The 15,452-nt window shown below is 40.9% G+C and overlaps 1 protein-coding gene across 9 annotated transcripts in view; it reads left to right on the top strand.

The window, feature by feature from the left end:
- LOC148850646 (protein FAR1-RELATED SEQUENCE 4-like) overlaps nt 1-14,894 on the top strand; it is a 36,324-nt gene extending 21,430 nt beyond the window's left edge. For 3 of the 9 annotated variants that reach the window (XM_088945140.1, XM_088945137.1, XM_088945134.1), the window contains one exon: nt 14,490-14,894. The gene's annotated coding sequence lies outside the window, so the exon portion shown is untranslated. Of the gene's footprint in view, nt 1-13,154 lie in introns of all 9 variants that reach the window. The other 6 variants (XM_088945141.1, XM_088945139.1, XM_088945133.1 and 3 more) reach the window with 3 other exon arrangements.
- The last annotated feature ends 558 nt before the right edge of the window (nt 14,895-15,452 follow it).

Genomic DNA, 15,452 nt, shown 5'->3' with positions numbered 1-15,452 from the left:
ACCATGCTCGAGGAGACTGTTTAAGCTCATATATAACCTTCCTTAGTCTGCACACCTTACCATTCTCCTCTGAGCAACGAACCCTGGAGGTTGCTCCATGTAGACCTCATCGAGTAAGTCACCATGCAAAAAGGCATTCTTGATATCAAGCTGATATAGTGGCCACTCATACATGGCTGCAAGAGAGATCACAACACGAACTGACCCTATCTTACCAACTGATGAGGTCTTTGTGTAGTCAATACCATAGGTTTGGGAGTACCCTTTTGCAACCAATCACGCTTTCAGGCGTTCAACACTACCATCAGGCAGATACTTAACCATATAAACCCATTTACAACCGACAGCTTGCTTCCCAAGAGGATGAGCAGTGAGGTCCCAAGTATGATTATGATGAAGGGCAGAGAGTTCTTCTTCCATGGCTTGGCACCACCCTGGAGAGGCAAGGGCTTCCTGGACATCCTTAGGGACAACAATTGATGATAACAAGGTGACAAACTGGCGATGGGAAGTGGAAAGGTGAGTAAGTTAAACCTAATTAGAAATAGGATGAAGGGTGCAAGTGCGTTTACCTTTCCGCAAAGCAATGGGGAGGTCAAGCTCAGATGCTGAGTGCGGGTCTGGTGCCGGATCCGTCAACGGAGATGTAGCCGGAGGAGTAGTAGCTGGTACGCATGGGTGATGTGTATACACATGACGGATGGGTGGGCGTTCAACAGGTGGTGGCACTAGAGGACTGCCAAAAAGAACAGAGTAGTAGCTGGTACGTTTGGTCACGATTGGAACCAAGGGAAGAGGGTTGACAACGGGAAGTGGAAGAGGAGGAAGCATCACCGGACCCCAAAAAGAACAGAGTAGACTCAAAGAAGGTGACATTAGCACACACAAAGGACCGTCGAGAACTAGGATGGTAACACCTATACCCTTTCTGGCTCCGAGAATAGCCAAGGAAGATGCACTTAAGAGAATGGGCATCGAACTTGTCATTCCCGGGACCCAGATTATGGACGAAGCAGACACACCCAAATACCCTCGGTGTAAGAAGAAACGGAGACAAAGCAGGAAACAAGACCTAAAACGGAAAATGACCATCAAGGATCAACGTGGGAATCGATTAATCAGAAAGCACGAGGTAAGCACTGCATCACTCCAAAAGGGTTTGGGAACATGCATGTGATGCATGAGGGATCTTGCTGTTTCCAGGAGATGGCGATTCTTTCTCTCAGCCACTCCGTTTTGTTGTGGGGTGTAGGTACATGAGGTCTGATGTATAATGCCGTGTTGGTCCAGGTATTCCTGAAATGATGAGGAAAACTATTCACGGCCATTATCAGAACGGAAAACTTTGATGTGGGTACCAAATTGGTTACGAATCTCAGCATAAAATTTCTGAAAAATGGTAAACAAATCACTTCTTTCTTTCATTAGATAGAGCCACGTCATCCTTGAAAAATCATCTACAAAAATGACAAAATATTTGTATCTATTATATGACATCACTTTATAAGGACCCCAAAAATCTGAATGAATTAAAGAAAAGGGACTCGACACGCGGTTATCAAATCTAGAACTAAAGGGAACACGATGGTGTTTCCCAAACTAACACGACTCAATCCAAAATAGAAAGCTGACTCAAGGACGGAACCAAAGACTTCAAGACTTTTAGCGACGGATGACCAAATCGACAGTGCCACTAGAGAGGAGAAAGGGATGACTGGAAAGCTGTTGAAGTTCTACCACCACCACCATCAAGATAATACAGTCCACCGGCTTCATGCCCTCCACCAATCCTCATCCCCGTCTTGAGATCCTGAAAAACACACATAGAAGGATAAAAGGTAATGGAGCAGTTAAGTGATTTGGTCAGCTTACTGACAGACATAAGATTAAAAGGCAATTTAGGAACATACAAAACTGTGGAGAGGGATACAGGATCTAGGTCAACATTACCAATACCACAAATTGAGGATGTGGAACCATTAGCAAGGGGTGATGTTGAGCAATGAGATAAGGAAGAAAACACACCTGGAGTTTTGGTCATGTGATCGGAGGCTCCAGAGTCCAGGGATTGGGTGTGGATGCTAGACAAGCCATACCTAAGTGAGCAAAAGCCGTTGTGTTCTGCTGTGATTGGATAAACCTCTCATATTCATCACGGGGAACACTCACCATCTCCTTCACGGGACCATCTGTGGGTGTAGGAGGTATCTGATCAGATGAATGACTCTCTTGTATAAAGCTGGAGCTTGAGTCACCGGTCGCGGCATGATTGGCCCAGGTTGAGGGTGGACCATGTAGATCATAACAATCGTTAATGGTATGTCCATCCATACCACAATGAGTGCACTTCCTCGGGCTTGAGCCACGTTCTCTACCACGGGCTTCCCCTGAATCTCTGCCCCCAGTACGACCACCACCACGATTATAAGTAGGCCAACCATTGCCACTTCGGCCATACACAGAACCACTACCACCACCACGGCCAAACTGAGCTCCCCTAGCTCCACCTCGAGTACCACGGCCTCTCGATACAGCATAGGCAGATCTATCTGAGATATTAGAGTTCTCAGTAGATCCGATAGAAATCCTTCGGAGTCGAGCAAATACCTCTTCTAAGGAGGGAAGAGCTGATCCTCCTAATATCTAAGCCCGTACTGGTTCATATTCAGACTTCAATCCCACCAAAAATCTAGTCACATCAAGTTGTTCTCTCTGTTGTTGCTGAATCTTGACATTAGAAGTGAGGGGGTGATAGACATTTAACTCATTACGTATGTTTCTCATGTTGGCATAGTACTCCTCAAGACTCTGATTGCCCTGTTGCAGGTTAAAGTACTCTTGATACAGCTGATACACTCTGGTTGTATTGTCTTGACCCGAATACAATTTCTTCGCATGGTACCACACATCTTTGGCAGTGCCAAGAAATATGAAGTTTACACTAATCCTGGGTTCCATACCATTCCACAACCATGTGATGATCTGAGCATCCTCTTTCTCCCAGTCTTCATACTCGTGAGAGTCAGTGGAGGGTTTCTCCTCTCTTATGTGTTTTACCCTCTTCTTTGCCTTCAAAAAGACTTCGACAGATTTAGCCCAAGGCACATAATTCTCTCCATTTAGTTTAATGGAGGTCATTTGAACATTCAGGTAGTCTGTAGGCACCATCACTAGGTTTACAATCACTGTTATCTCCCATTATGTTATCATCGATTCTGCACACTTGCTGAATTCTATTACCATTGAATTCTGCACACTGCACACAACTAGATCGCACCTGTCACATTGGTTTCAGCACTTGTTGCTGAAAAGTGTGCTCTTTACACCACAAACCCTACTCCTACGACTACCTGAAATCTCACCACTATATGATTATAACTCTTCCTTCGAAATACACAAAAACCAGCATAAACCCTAGCACATTATTGTCTGAAACCCTAGCATATGGTCTGAAACACACTTCCTATTTGATCAATAACAGATATCATGCACTGAGATCTCTTACCTTATCACTGAAGTAACAACCACACGAGCAGGAAATCAGTCCACACACAACAGCCACTGCACCACACAGATCGGCCCTCTATTCTTCATCGATTAGGGGAGGGCAATCTTAGAAACCACAGCAACCAACCACACACGATCTGACTAGAGGCATAAAAACCTCCAAGGGAAGAGGGCAATCACTCCTTTTCATCCCTTTCCCTTATCTCCAGTCGAATGCAGAAAAAAAGGAGAAACCCTAGATAGGGTGCGCAGAGAATAGAAATCTAGGCAGACAGAAATCTAGGTAGATTCAATCAGCTCTGATACCATGTTATGATTTGGCATGCCTTAGAATTCTATCTGTCTGAGATCGGTTAGGTAGAAAGAGGTAGAAAGGTGGAAGAAAGAGAGGAAGAGAGAAGGGGAAATTCTGGTTCGAACTGGAAGTCTCAACATAACCTTCTCCCAATCGGCCAGACAAAACTTATATTATTAAAACTGATTGAAAAGACATATGTGCCCTTATTTAAGTTAGGAGCACTGGTTCCAACACAACATTATAGATCAGCAACATTAATCTAGGTATAAAGATAGAAATACCCCTACGCTAACACTAGTAAATGAACTAGCTGAATAACACAACTCGGCTCACCATCCCTTAACCCTCTATGAAACCCAAAGTCCTAGTTTAAAGATAAGGGGTTTAACGGGCTCAGGAGAAAAGTTGCAATTGGCTCATGTTTGTGAAGGGAAAGGGAATAGAGCGAGGGGAAACAATCTTTGAGGGGTTGAGTACCCACCCAAATATCCTCTCATAACAGAATAACATTATCAGAACAAGCATCATACCTGATGAATCTGAGGAAGCGAGGGAGAATACCATGTAGAGCCTTCCAAAGTGTAGTAAGGGTAGCTCGGCGAGATATCTCGGAATCCTAACCATTTCCTACACAACCATGAATGCTTGCCACCACCTCATGCCATAACTTCTCTCTCTCTCTCTCTCTCTCTCTCTCAGGGCCATCTCCATAGTCACTTCCCTAGAAGGGCTTCATTCTTCAGCACTATGTTCCCTATCCCTAAACCCCCTTCTTCTTTTGGTTTGTTAACTATCTCCCATCTAATCAAGTGGTCCTTTTTCACCTCTCTTGATTCCCATAGAAAGTCCTTCATTCTCATCTCCAGTTTCTTAGCCTCCCTTGGAGGAATCCTGAACACTAAAAGGAAGTAGGTTGGAAGGTTGGCAAGTGTAGCCTTAATTAAAGTCATCCTACCCCCTATTGAAATGTAATTATTTTTCCAAGCCGCCAAGCACTTATCAAATTTCTCCACAATAGGGGCCTAGAAACTACTTTCTTTAGGGTTGGCTCCTAAGGGTAGCCCTAAGTATGTCAAAGGCCAAGAAGAAATATTGCAACCTAAGCATTCTACAATGGATTCAATCTCCCTATTCTCCAAATTCACTCCAGCCACACAACTTTTATCAAAAATTACCTTCAAGTTGGAGAGCCTCTCAAAAGTACTTATTAAAATCTTAAGGTTCTCCACTTTGCTCAACTCATTCCCTTCACAGAAAATAACAATATCATCAGCAAACTGAAGGTGAGTTATTGGAATGCCTCTGCTCCCTATTCTCCATCCCCTTATTTGGCCCTCCTCATCTGCTTTGGAGATCATCCTATTAAAGACATCGACAACAAGTGTAAAGAGGAAAGGGGAGAGTGGATCCCCTTGTCTTAAGCCTCTATTGGCTGGAAAAAAGTCCTTAATCACCCCATTCACCAACACTGAATAACGACAAGAGTTTAAGCATCCTCTTATCCAATTACACCATTTATCCCCAAATCCACGTCTTTTTGACATCTCCAGCAGGAAACTCCAATCCACTAAGTCATAGGCTTTCTCCAAGTCCAGTTTGCAAACTCCGATCTCCTTATCTCTTCCACACTCTCGTTTGCAATAAGGATTTGATCTGTAATTTGTCTATCATGTATCCAATTTGCAAACAAATCCTTTCCTGCCCGATCTCCTTATCTCTTCCACACTCTCGTTTGCAATAAGGATTTGATCTGTAATTTTTCTATCATGTATAAATGCTCCTTGTGTTTGGCTAACGAGAGAGGGGAGAACTGCTTTGATCCTCCTAGAGAGCACTTTTGCCATAATCTTATAGATGCTTGTCACCAGGCTAATTGGCCGAAATTCTTTGGGTTGTCTGGCATCATTCTTTTTGGGAATTAAGACTATAAAGGTGGCATTGATTCTAGGACTCACAAAATGTTTTTCCTCAAATTCTCTAAATACTCCAATTAAGTCTTCTTTGACTATGTCCCAACAGTCCTGATAAAATGCCATTGTGAATCCGTCAAGACTCAGTACCTTAGCCCTATCCATAGAAAAAACAGCTTGTTTAATTTCCTCTTCCTCAATCATTCTTTCCAACCATCCCTTATCTGTTTGGTTCAAAGTTGGCCAATTCTCCTCTCCTACTATTAACTGATTCTCTAAGGGTCTTTGAGAGATGGATTTGAAGTGATCCACAATCCTACTGGCAATCTCCTCTTGAGAGGTTATCTCCACACCATCAACCTCAAGCTTTAGTATCAAAATTTTCCTCCTTCTCCCATTAGCGAAAGCATGAAAGAATTTGGTATTCCCATCCCCTTCCTTGATCCACTTATGTCTGGATTTTTGTCTCCAAGAGATCTCCTCCCTCAACAAAGTCTCCTCTAACTCCTTTTTCAGTTTCCTCCTCATTTCTCTATCTTGCTCATCCATCATCCCTTGGGATTCTTTTGCATCTAACTCCTCAATCTGAACCAATAATCTAGCTTTTACCTCTTTCACTCTTCCAAATTGATCCTTATTCCATTCTTTTATTTTGCCTGTCAACATTTTTAATTTTTTGTGGAATCTAACCCCATCCCATTTCACTTCTTTCATCTCTTCACTCCACCATTCCTTAACCTTAGGCAAGAAGTCTGGGTGTGTCAGCCACATATTTTCAAACTTGAATGGTCTAAGTCCATTACCAAGAGGTTCTTGTCCTACTTCTATAGGGTAGTGATCAGAGGTTATCCTAGGTAGGGCCTTAGCCACCAAACCTCTCCAGTGGCTCTCCCAACCCTCATTAAATAGGAATCTATCAAGATTTGAGCAGGTTGGGTTTTCTTGGAAGTTGGACCAAGTGTAGGTAGCCTGTAGTAAAGGAAGCTCCCATAACTCACAGGAATTTATGAAGTCATTGAACTTCCTCATACTAGTTGTAATGGCCTGCCTAGGATTATTTGACTCTTATTGCATTAAAATCCCCCCCCTCCCTTCAAACACCAAGGACCTTCCTACAAACCTTGAATTCCATAAAGCTCCTCCCATAACTCATTCCTCTCTCTGTAGTTATTTGGACCATACACATTTGTTAGCACCCAAATAAATCCATCTTCCACCATTCTGAATTTTAGGGATACAGTGAAGTTTCCTATTAGCTCCTCTACTGGTTCTACAAAGTCCTGTCTCCACAAAGTTACTGTTCCCCCGAGACTCCCCACGACGGAGCTGAGCACCATCTTACCCCTCTTATTTTCCAAATCTCCTTGACCCACCTTCTATCCAGTTCAGCTAATTTTGTCTCCTGCAACATCACAACATCAGGTCTTTCTCTCCTAAGTAGCTCCTTAATCGATCTCCTTTTTCTGGCACTACCCAAACCCCTTACATTCCAGCTTATTATTTTCATTACCTTTCAAGAATTTAGCCCTCCAATATAGTGTTCCTTCATTTAGAACCCTTCTCTCTTTCCCCTCTACCACTGAACTTAATATCCCCTTCAATGTCCATTATTAGTCTCTCTACTTTAGACTTTTTCCTCTTTTTCCTACCCTTATTTCCCACTGACTTCCTATTCTGCCCTTTATTTCCTAATTTCTGCTCCAATCTATTGGTTCTTGCCTCTGATTCAGGGTTTTTTGGAGCCACCTCTATCATTTCCTCCTTCTGTTTATATTCCTCCAGCAGGGCACAAACCCGCTCCCAAATCCATTCTAACTCCTCTTGTTTCCTTTCTAACAACCCAACTCCCTTCTCTGATTGGACTCCATCATTATCAATCGCCACTTCCCTGCTACCAGTTGGTTGGTCTGGTTGGGATTTCAGGACATCTGTTACAAGCAGAGAACCCAAGTTAGTATCTAAAACCAAATGGACAGGCTTACCTGGAATTAGGATAGATGGTTGCATGTGGACCGGCTGTTGGGTATCAATTCTTGGAGTCAGGACTAGGCCCTTCCCCTTTTCCGGACTCAGCCATGGAAGCGGACTAGGTACAACCAATACTTCCTCACTCTCTACGATCATAAAAACATCACATCTCTTTCCCTCTGCATGAATCCTTAGGTAAGGCTCCAAGTCTGATTCCTGTCTCTCTGGCCTAATGTCCTGACTAGGCTGCACATATGGAATGGACTCGTTTATTGGACGGGATGCACTCTGCCTTACCTCTTTAAGTGTTCCCAACTCCACTTGTCTTTTGTATAGCATACCCAGTTTGGGAAAGATCTGTTCGCCGCTGCTAAGGCTCACTCTTCTTTGAGTTTTGATATTACCAGAATCTTGTGAATCTGTCTCCTCCTCTAGGAATAACAGTTCAATGTTTAGGCTACCCTCTTCCAGTATATCTCTTGGTTTTTGGAGGTCGATACTTCCCAAGCTAATGGTTTCTTCCAAATCTGAATCGGAATCAGAAAGTTCTTCATCATCTGTCAATCTTTCCGAATCAGAGTCGAAAACCTCACTGCTCTTCACACTCCTGGGGTTACAGCATTCCTGTTCCTTATGCGGCATCTTCTTCGAGGGTCTCCACTGTAACAAGCTGGAGACCTTCGCTGAACTGTTCGAACTAGAGAAAGGGCTTGAGGAAGACGATGGTATACGGATTTTACTGTCTACCTGAGGAGCCAACCTTGTCACATGCTCCTTTAAGTTGTCATGCGCCCCCCTCACTCTTGGGTCTTTTAAGCATAGCCCACTTTACTTTTTGGGCCTACTGGGCCCAGAATTACAATTTAGAGATGGGCCTGCTGGTTGGACCCCCCTGCATATTCCTGAGGCTACCAATACCTCTGTCCGACCCGATGAATCACCTCCCTCCTCCTGTATTGCACTCGGACCATTCCACTGGAGTAAATTGCTTAGGTCCACAAGCAACTGCCTGAGCAAAAGAAACTTTGGTTTCCCCACCGTTGCCTTGTGTAACACGTCTAACACTTCTAATGGTTTTCTGATCTGAGTCTTTTGGCCTGCCTAAAGGTTGTGCTTCCGTTCTTGTGAAAACTCCTTGTTTCTTTTTTACAGCCACTTTCAGACTACCACGTAGCTGCAGCTCCTCCACCACTTCGTCTTCCTCCTGCCTTGCTTCTCTCCACAGGGTAGCTTCAATGGAGGACAGTAACCACACTGGGAAGAACAAACCCTCCACAGCTACATTCACCTTCCTCGGTATATCTTCTGGTTTTACACCACCTAGTAGAATGGCTGCACTTCGCAGGTCTCCCCAAAAACACCATCAAGGCGAGCTCCACACAAGAAAGCAATTGAGTTTGCTGCTTTTTGATTCCAGAGATGGAATGGCAACCCAAACACTCGAACAATTACATTATCTTCCACTGAGAACACTTTTGAATTTGATGAAAGCGACCATTTGAAAACCAAGAAGGTTCCCGGATCATCTTGGATACTTAGGGCTCTAACATTTACCTTGTTTTCAAGAGGGTCCAACACTGCCTTAGCAGGATCGAACGGGGTCACAATAAAGGTGCTTCTTAGCTCCATCTTGCTCATCGACATTTCTGCAACTTTCCACCAGTCTGTCACCACCCCTCCAGCTTCAACCACTAGCATTCTATCCCATTTTCCTTTTGTCCCCTCTGCTACCAATGAAGGGTCCCTCCTACTATTTGCCATGGCCACAAACTTTTTGTTTGTATCCTCTTTTTTACACAAAAACTGGCTTCTGGTCTCTGGTCATTGGCCCCTTTCATCAACTTTCATATTCTCTTTATTCTCCATTCTCCTTCTATTTAGAAAATTTGTTAGTGTCCCAGCAATCCTTCTCCACCCTTGATCATTCATCCCTTGAGGAAGGCAAATCATTTGTTTCCTTCCTTTAGAGAAATATTCAGTTAAAGAAATAAATGCACCTTTTGCATTCCTCTTGTTCTCCAGCACATACCTCCTACCCAATCCTGAGAAATTTTCTTTCCGATATTTCTGCTTCCCTTTAGCAGCTGCATCAGAGACAAACTCTTTCATCCACTCAATCATTTCTGAGCCTTCCACAAGGATTGTGGCTCTTTTCTGTTCTCTTACTTTCAAACCCATTCTTCCTTTGATCCGTATCTCTTCGAAGAGAAACTCTTTGGCCTCTATCCTCAGAGCTGACCTCCATTTTACTTTCTCCACGAAACCTCCCTCCACTTTCTCCACGAAGCCTCCCATCCAATTTTGCAATCCTATTTCAAGTTATTTATTGGAATACCTTTATTATATAAATCATTCTGTATCTGGAATTTATTTTCCTGGTTCCACCAAAACTAAGATTTTTGAAAGGTGGATTTGACTATATGACCTTATGATTGAGTTAATAGTGTTTTTTTTTTTTTTTTTGTGGTAATGGAAATAGAGATACAACCAAAGTTGCAATAAGAACAATTGGAATAATCGTTAATTATGTTCAGTTAATTGAATAATCCACAAGTTGAATAAATGATTTGAATCTCCATCTTGATGATTTCGATTTCTGCTTTATTACTTTCTTCCTTTTCTCTTTTGTTCTTCACTAGTGGTCCAACCATACTTTTCTTTTAGCTCAAATACTTTTGAGGTTTTTTATGAAGAGTTACATATCATGCAAAACTATTTGAATAAATGAGATTTACATGGCTTTTGTAAATTCAGGATATCGATGCATGTTTCCTTTCTCCTTGTACATTAAGAGACTTAGGATAAAGTCTTCCCCCCCAAAGTTAGCGTGTAGCCTTCCTCCTTTTTGTGTAAACTATCAGTATTTAATTAATAAAGTCAGAAATAATAGAAAAAGTACAAATTGGTTAAAAACAGAAAGTGGTACACAGAGAGCTAGCCCACTTCTAACCTCTCCAAACATACAATCTTCTCAAGAAAGATGAACTAACCCGGGTAGCACATACTCTCAATACAAAAACTTCCTATTGACTCTTTCTAGCAAGAGCATCATTAAGTGCTAATCTAGAGACCCATTTGAAGCTTGATTTTAAGCTAGCAGTCATTGCACTAGCCCCCTTGATGTGATGTCTTAAATGTCATGGACCTAGAGCTCCATTTCTAAACCAGTTGATAATTGTTTGCAAGTCCTCCTTCCACTTTAAGTTGCAATATCCCAATTGCAGAATAGAAAGTAGCTTTGTTTGAGTAACATACCTGAGTACACTACCAGCATCTTCCCACTATTTGTTCTAATGGACTCACAATTATCAGTTGATAATTGTTTGCCAATGCAAAGCTAGGCCACAGGGGGGCACCTTATCGCCTAGGCAATGAGATTTTTATAATAGAAAAAAATACAAATCTGGGGTAATTTTCTAGGTCTCATAGTAATCAGTAGTAATCTTTAACTAATAATTACCACAGAGTCTGGGGAGGGACAGATGTACATAGCCTTACCCCTGCATATACAGAGAGGCTGTTTAGAACCAGGTCACAATGGAGCAACCCAACCGTTGCTCCAAGGCCCACCACCCTCTTAAAGTATGCAATTAGTTTGATAGAGGTCAAAGTTCAATTGTAAAAGACTTATGGACCAATGAGCAATTATGTAACTTCATATGACTAAAGTTGTGAAAATTAGCATATGTAAATGGAATATATTAGGCTTTATTCTGTTCAACTAGTTAAAGAGGGAACCAACATCAATTCCACCCAAAAGAAGACACAACAAATAGGTATGCAAATTTGTTTTAGGATAAATCACAGATAGCCACCCTGTACTTGGGAGGGGGCAACACTTAGCCCCCCCAAACTTTGTTATGTAACAAAAACCTCCTTGAATTTTTAGATTTAACACTTCCCCCCTGACCTGCTAACACTTAACAGGGTTGATGGTCAATATAAAATTACTAGTATGTCTGTTCGTGATTCCAGGGATGATAGCCATGATAGACACAAATATCAAAATGGTGGAAATAACCATTCTAAAGCACATATTGTTCTCAATGCATTGTTGAACTAATCATTCTCAAGGTGTTTTTAATTATGAACTTTGCTCGAAGAAATTTGAGAGAAACATGTGAGAGTTAAGATTTTAGAAAAGATAAGTTAAATGGTCAAAATGGTCTCCTGAAATAAGGGTAGTTTGTGGTTTTAAAAATGCTTAACAGAATACTCTATGAAATTAATTGACAGTATGCTAACAGTGGGGGGAAAGTGCTGAAATCCAAAAGTTCAGGGCAGGGGGGTCTTTGTTGCAAAACAAAGTTCGGTGGCTAAGTGTCATTACCCCTAACAGGGTGGTTGTACATAATTTAGCCTTTATTTTATTTCTCTCGATGTTTCAAGGTTGAAGCATATTTGAGGCATATACATCTATTCTTAATATACATTTCAAGTTTCAACCCATGAAGCTAACTCAAGAGCATTGGAGCACTTCGGCTATGCATTGCTCTGAGGTGTGCCTTAAAGCTCTAAAAATACTGGTCAAACATAGCTTACCTGCATGATTGGTAATCAAATGTTTATCCAATGTACCGTGTGTCCACAATTTTAGTATTGATTGACCATTTACTTTTAGCCCAGTCCCTGGCTCCCTGCATCTCGATATTTTGAGGTCAAACAGATCCTAAAAACTACTCATGCTTTACACCCTCGCCCAAACCCATTTAACATACCATGGATCTATGGGTATGAACCTTTAGGCCTATGGTCCAAACATTATTCACCCATTTACCCTACATGGATTTCCCAAATCATTACTGTCTTCTAACGATATCACCTACAAAGAGATAAGAAAAGAACCCTGATTTACTCCTTGAAACTGGCATTCTGATTTTTAATATTTACTTGTTCCCATGGATGGATGAAGATGACATTAACTGGATCAATGTCTAGCATATTTGTGGATCTAAACAACCATATTTTTTAGATAAATGGAGAACATAGATGTCCAAGGTGCTCTTCTATTTTGAGGACCAGTCTTACCTGCATGAATGGTTAATCTATAAATGGTAAACCGCAAAGATATAATTTGAAATTATTAGAAGTCTATGCAATTTACCATTCTTATCCTCTCTGATAGCATGGGAGAAGAGTAAGAATCATACCTAAAAGTTAAATCTGAAGCATATAACATCAAGTTCGTTTTGGAGGCATACTCCACTCTAGCATGTAAGCATCCATTTCTAAAGTTATTGTTCATTGTTGAGTACCAAAAAAAAGTAATTGTTCATTGGCTTGCTTGAGTTATTCTAAAGATTTGCAGGTTCAGTATGGTTCCATGCCTAACTAGATAAAAAGCAATTGATTAAAAAATAGATAAAAGAAGTGCAAGTACACCTAATCTGGTAGCAACAGAAGATATTTTTATTCTCAGAATCAGTGGCTGTAAAAGGTACAGTTCACTCATTTGTGCATTGTTATTGCAGCAAGGATTCTAAGCCAATGCCATGGACAACCCAAGTGTTGAGGCAGATGTTACCATCCCACTTATGGGTTATCCATAGTCAGGAGTTTTCGTTCATCTATTTATGATGATCAATTGTGAGTTTGTATTATTATCTGATTTATGCTTCATGGGCATAACTGGAGGTTGGCTGGCACAATGTAACTTAAAAAGGTTGGTGCAGGGAAACCTGCACTCTGGTTTAAAAAGTTGAGATGGATGGATCTATATTTTTGAACCAAAAAGATACACCTTGTTAACATGTATAGCAACAATTTTTGGCATAGTTATTAGTAAACTCAAGGTTGTGTCAAAAACCTTTTAATGAAGGAACCAAAATCCTGAGTTTCCAGCCTTACAGTCATGTTCATCAAGTTCACCAGTCCCCCCCCCCCCCCCCCAACTCGGCTGAATGCTTCAAGCTAAAGTGTGACATTGGTGCTCCCTTGGGTTCTGGCACCATTGAATTTGGGTATTTCTTGTCACAAAATGCAGAAGGTATCCACACTTCTGTAACTAGGTTTAATCAAAGAGCTCAAATATCAAGGAAGCAGAAACATAGTTGAAGCTATAAACATAAATAAGGCCATAAACTTACAGTCTCTTATTTTCCCATCGTAATGGATATCAAGGCACTCAGCAGATCATGGAAGTCCAAGTTCACTCTCTTTAGGCAAGCAAACCAAGATGCCCATGTGATAAAAAGCCTTAGGTCTCAATCTCATATCCCATAGATCTGTTTCCCCTTCATGGATATGATAGCTTCCAGAAGATGTGATGTGTTTCTCATTTCAGCTCCTAATGCCACTTCAATCTTGTCAGACTGATTGTAGTGTCAAATCTTGACCAGGTGTAAAATTTGTACCAGGTTCAGATTTACCTTTGTTTATTTGTAATTATGATCTGTATTCCTACCTGATGCAAAATTTGTATTTTCTCTCATGCATTCACTGGCAGTGCAAATTTTGCATCCCAAAAACTGATACAAAATTTGTACCACCTTCCTTCTACCTCAATCAATTCATTTTCATGATCTTTCTTATTTGAACTGGGAACTACATCTTGCATCCTACTTCTAGACAGAACCCTCCTTTGTATTTCACTTCTCACAAACGAATAACAAATCTGAAGCAAAAGTAAACCAGAATTTACACCCAGTCCTATTGTACTCCCATGCATTTATGCCAGTGCAAATGAAATTTGTACTGTAACGAAACACACCCTTAGCATGGCTTCCTCATATAAGCATGGATTGATCATCCCAAATTTCAGCATCTAACTTGCATCTTGCTGGCGTTGCAATGAAACTGATTTGAAGTGCAACAGAGGCAACGAGAACAAAACCAAGAAGTGCAGTTGGACCTCTCTAACTCTGCTCTAAGGAACCAGGTTGGAGGGTTGAGCTGCTTTCACTGAGCCACATTGAAGAAGCTTCACTAGAAAGCCAATTTTTTGGTTAAATGACAACGTATTTGGGCTTTCTGGCTTTTCACTAAACATATAGGCTGTCTGTTTGGGGCCCACCTCGCAAAGCCAGAATCCACTGCATGAGAGCCTTGCCAAATGGGCGTTAATAAGCAGAAGAGCAGCTTAAGCAAGATCCAAGAGCAGAATGGAAGCTTTTTTATTTCATGTAATACACTAATACTGTATATTCATCACAACAGCTACGGTTTCAGAAGTTAGATAAACATGCTAATTTGCTATGGCGTTATTTGGGTCACTTGGGCTGTGTCTGGTTGCAGTGTGAATTTATTTGCATTAATACAAATGCACGGGAGTGCAAATGTAAAAAATGCAAATTTGTTTAATTTTGTTTTGTATTTTACTTTATTCTGCTTCATGTCTTAATTTACTTCATTTATACTGCAATTAAACAAAATAAGTTAAAATTTGAAACAAAAATAGGTCAGGATTTATACTCAAATCATTTGCTCTACCATCATTTTGCATCAGGGCAAATTTATTTGCATTGCAACCAAACACAGTCTTATAAACAAATAAGGTCTGGTGCTTAGAGAGCGGTTCAGATAAACTTTTGTACTTGGGCCAAGGTTTTGTATCCAGGATAGTTATTAATAAATGAATAAATACATATATAAATACAACATGTTATGTTATATATAACATTACATCAGTGAAGTTGGTTTGAAATTTTGATGTTGTGTTTTCACTAAAGAGTCATTAGCTAAAGTTTCATAAAATTTATTTTCAATTTATTTTGTTCGTGATATATAATATCAATGTCATTTTTAGTTTTTCTCTTAAAAGTATTTTTAAT

Source organism: Nelumbo lutea, chromosome 5 (assembly GCF_056320005.1).
Source record: "Nelumbo lutea isolate HS-2025 chromosome 5, American lotus-T2T, whole genome shotgun sequence".
Lineage (NCBI taxonomy): Eukaryota > Viridiplantae > Streptophyta > Magnoliopsida > Proteales > Nelumbonaceae > Nelumbo > Nelumbo lutea.
This window is presented reverse-complemented; position numbering and strand designations above follow the sequence as displayed.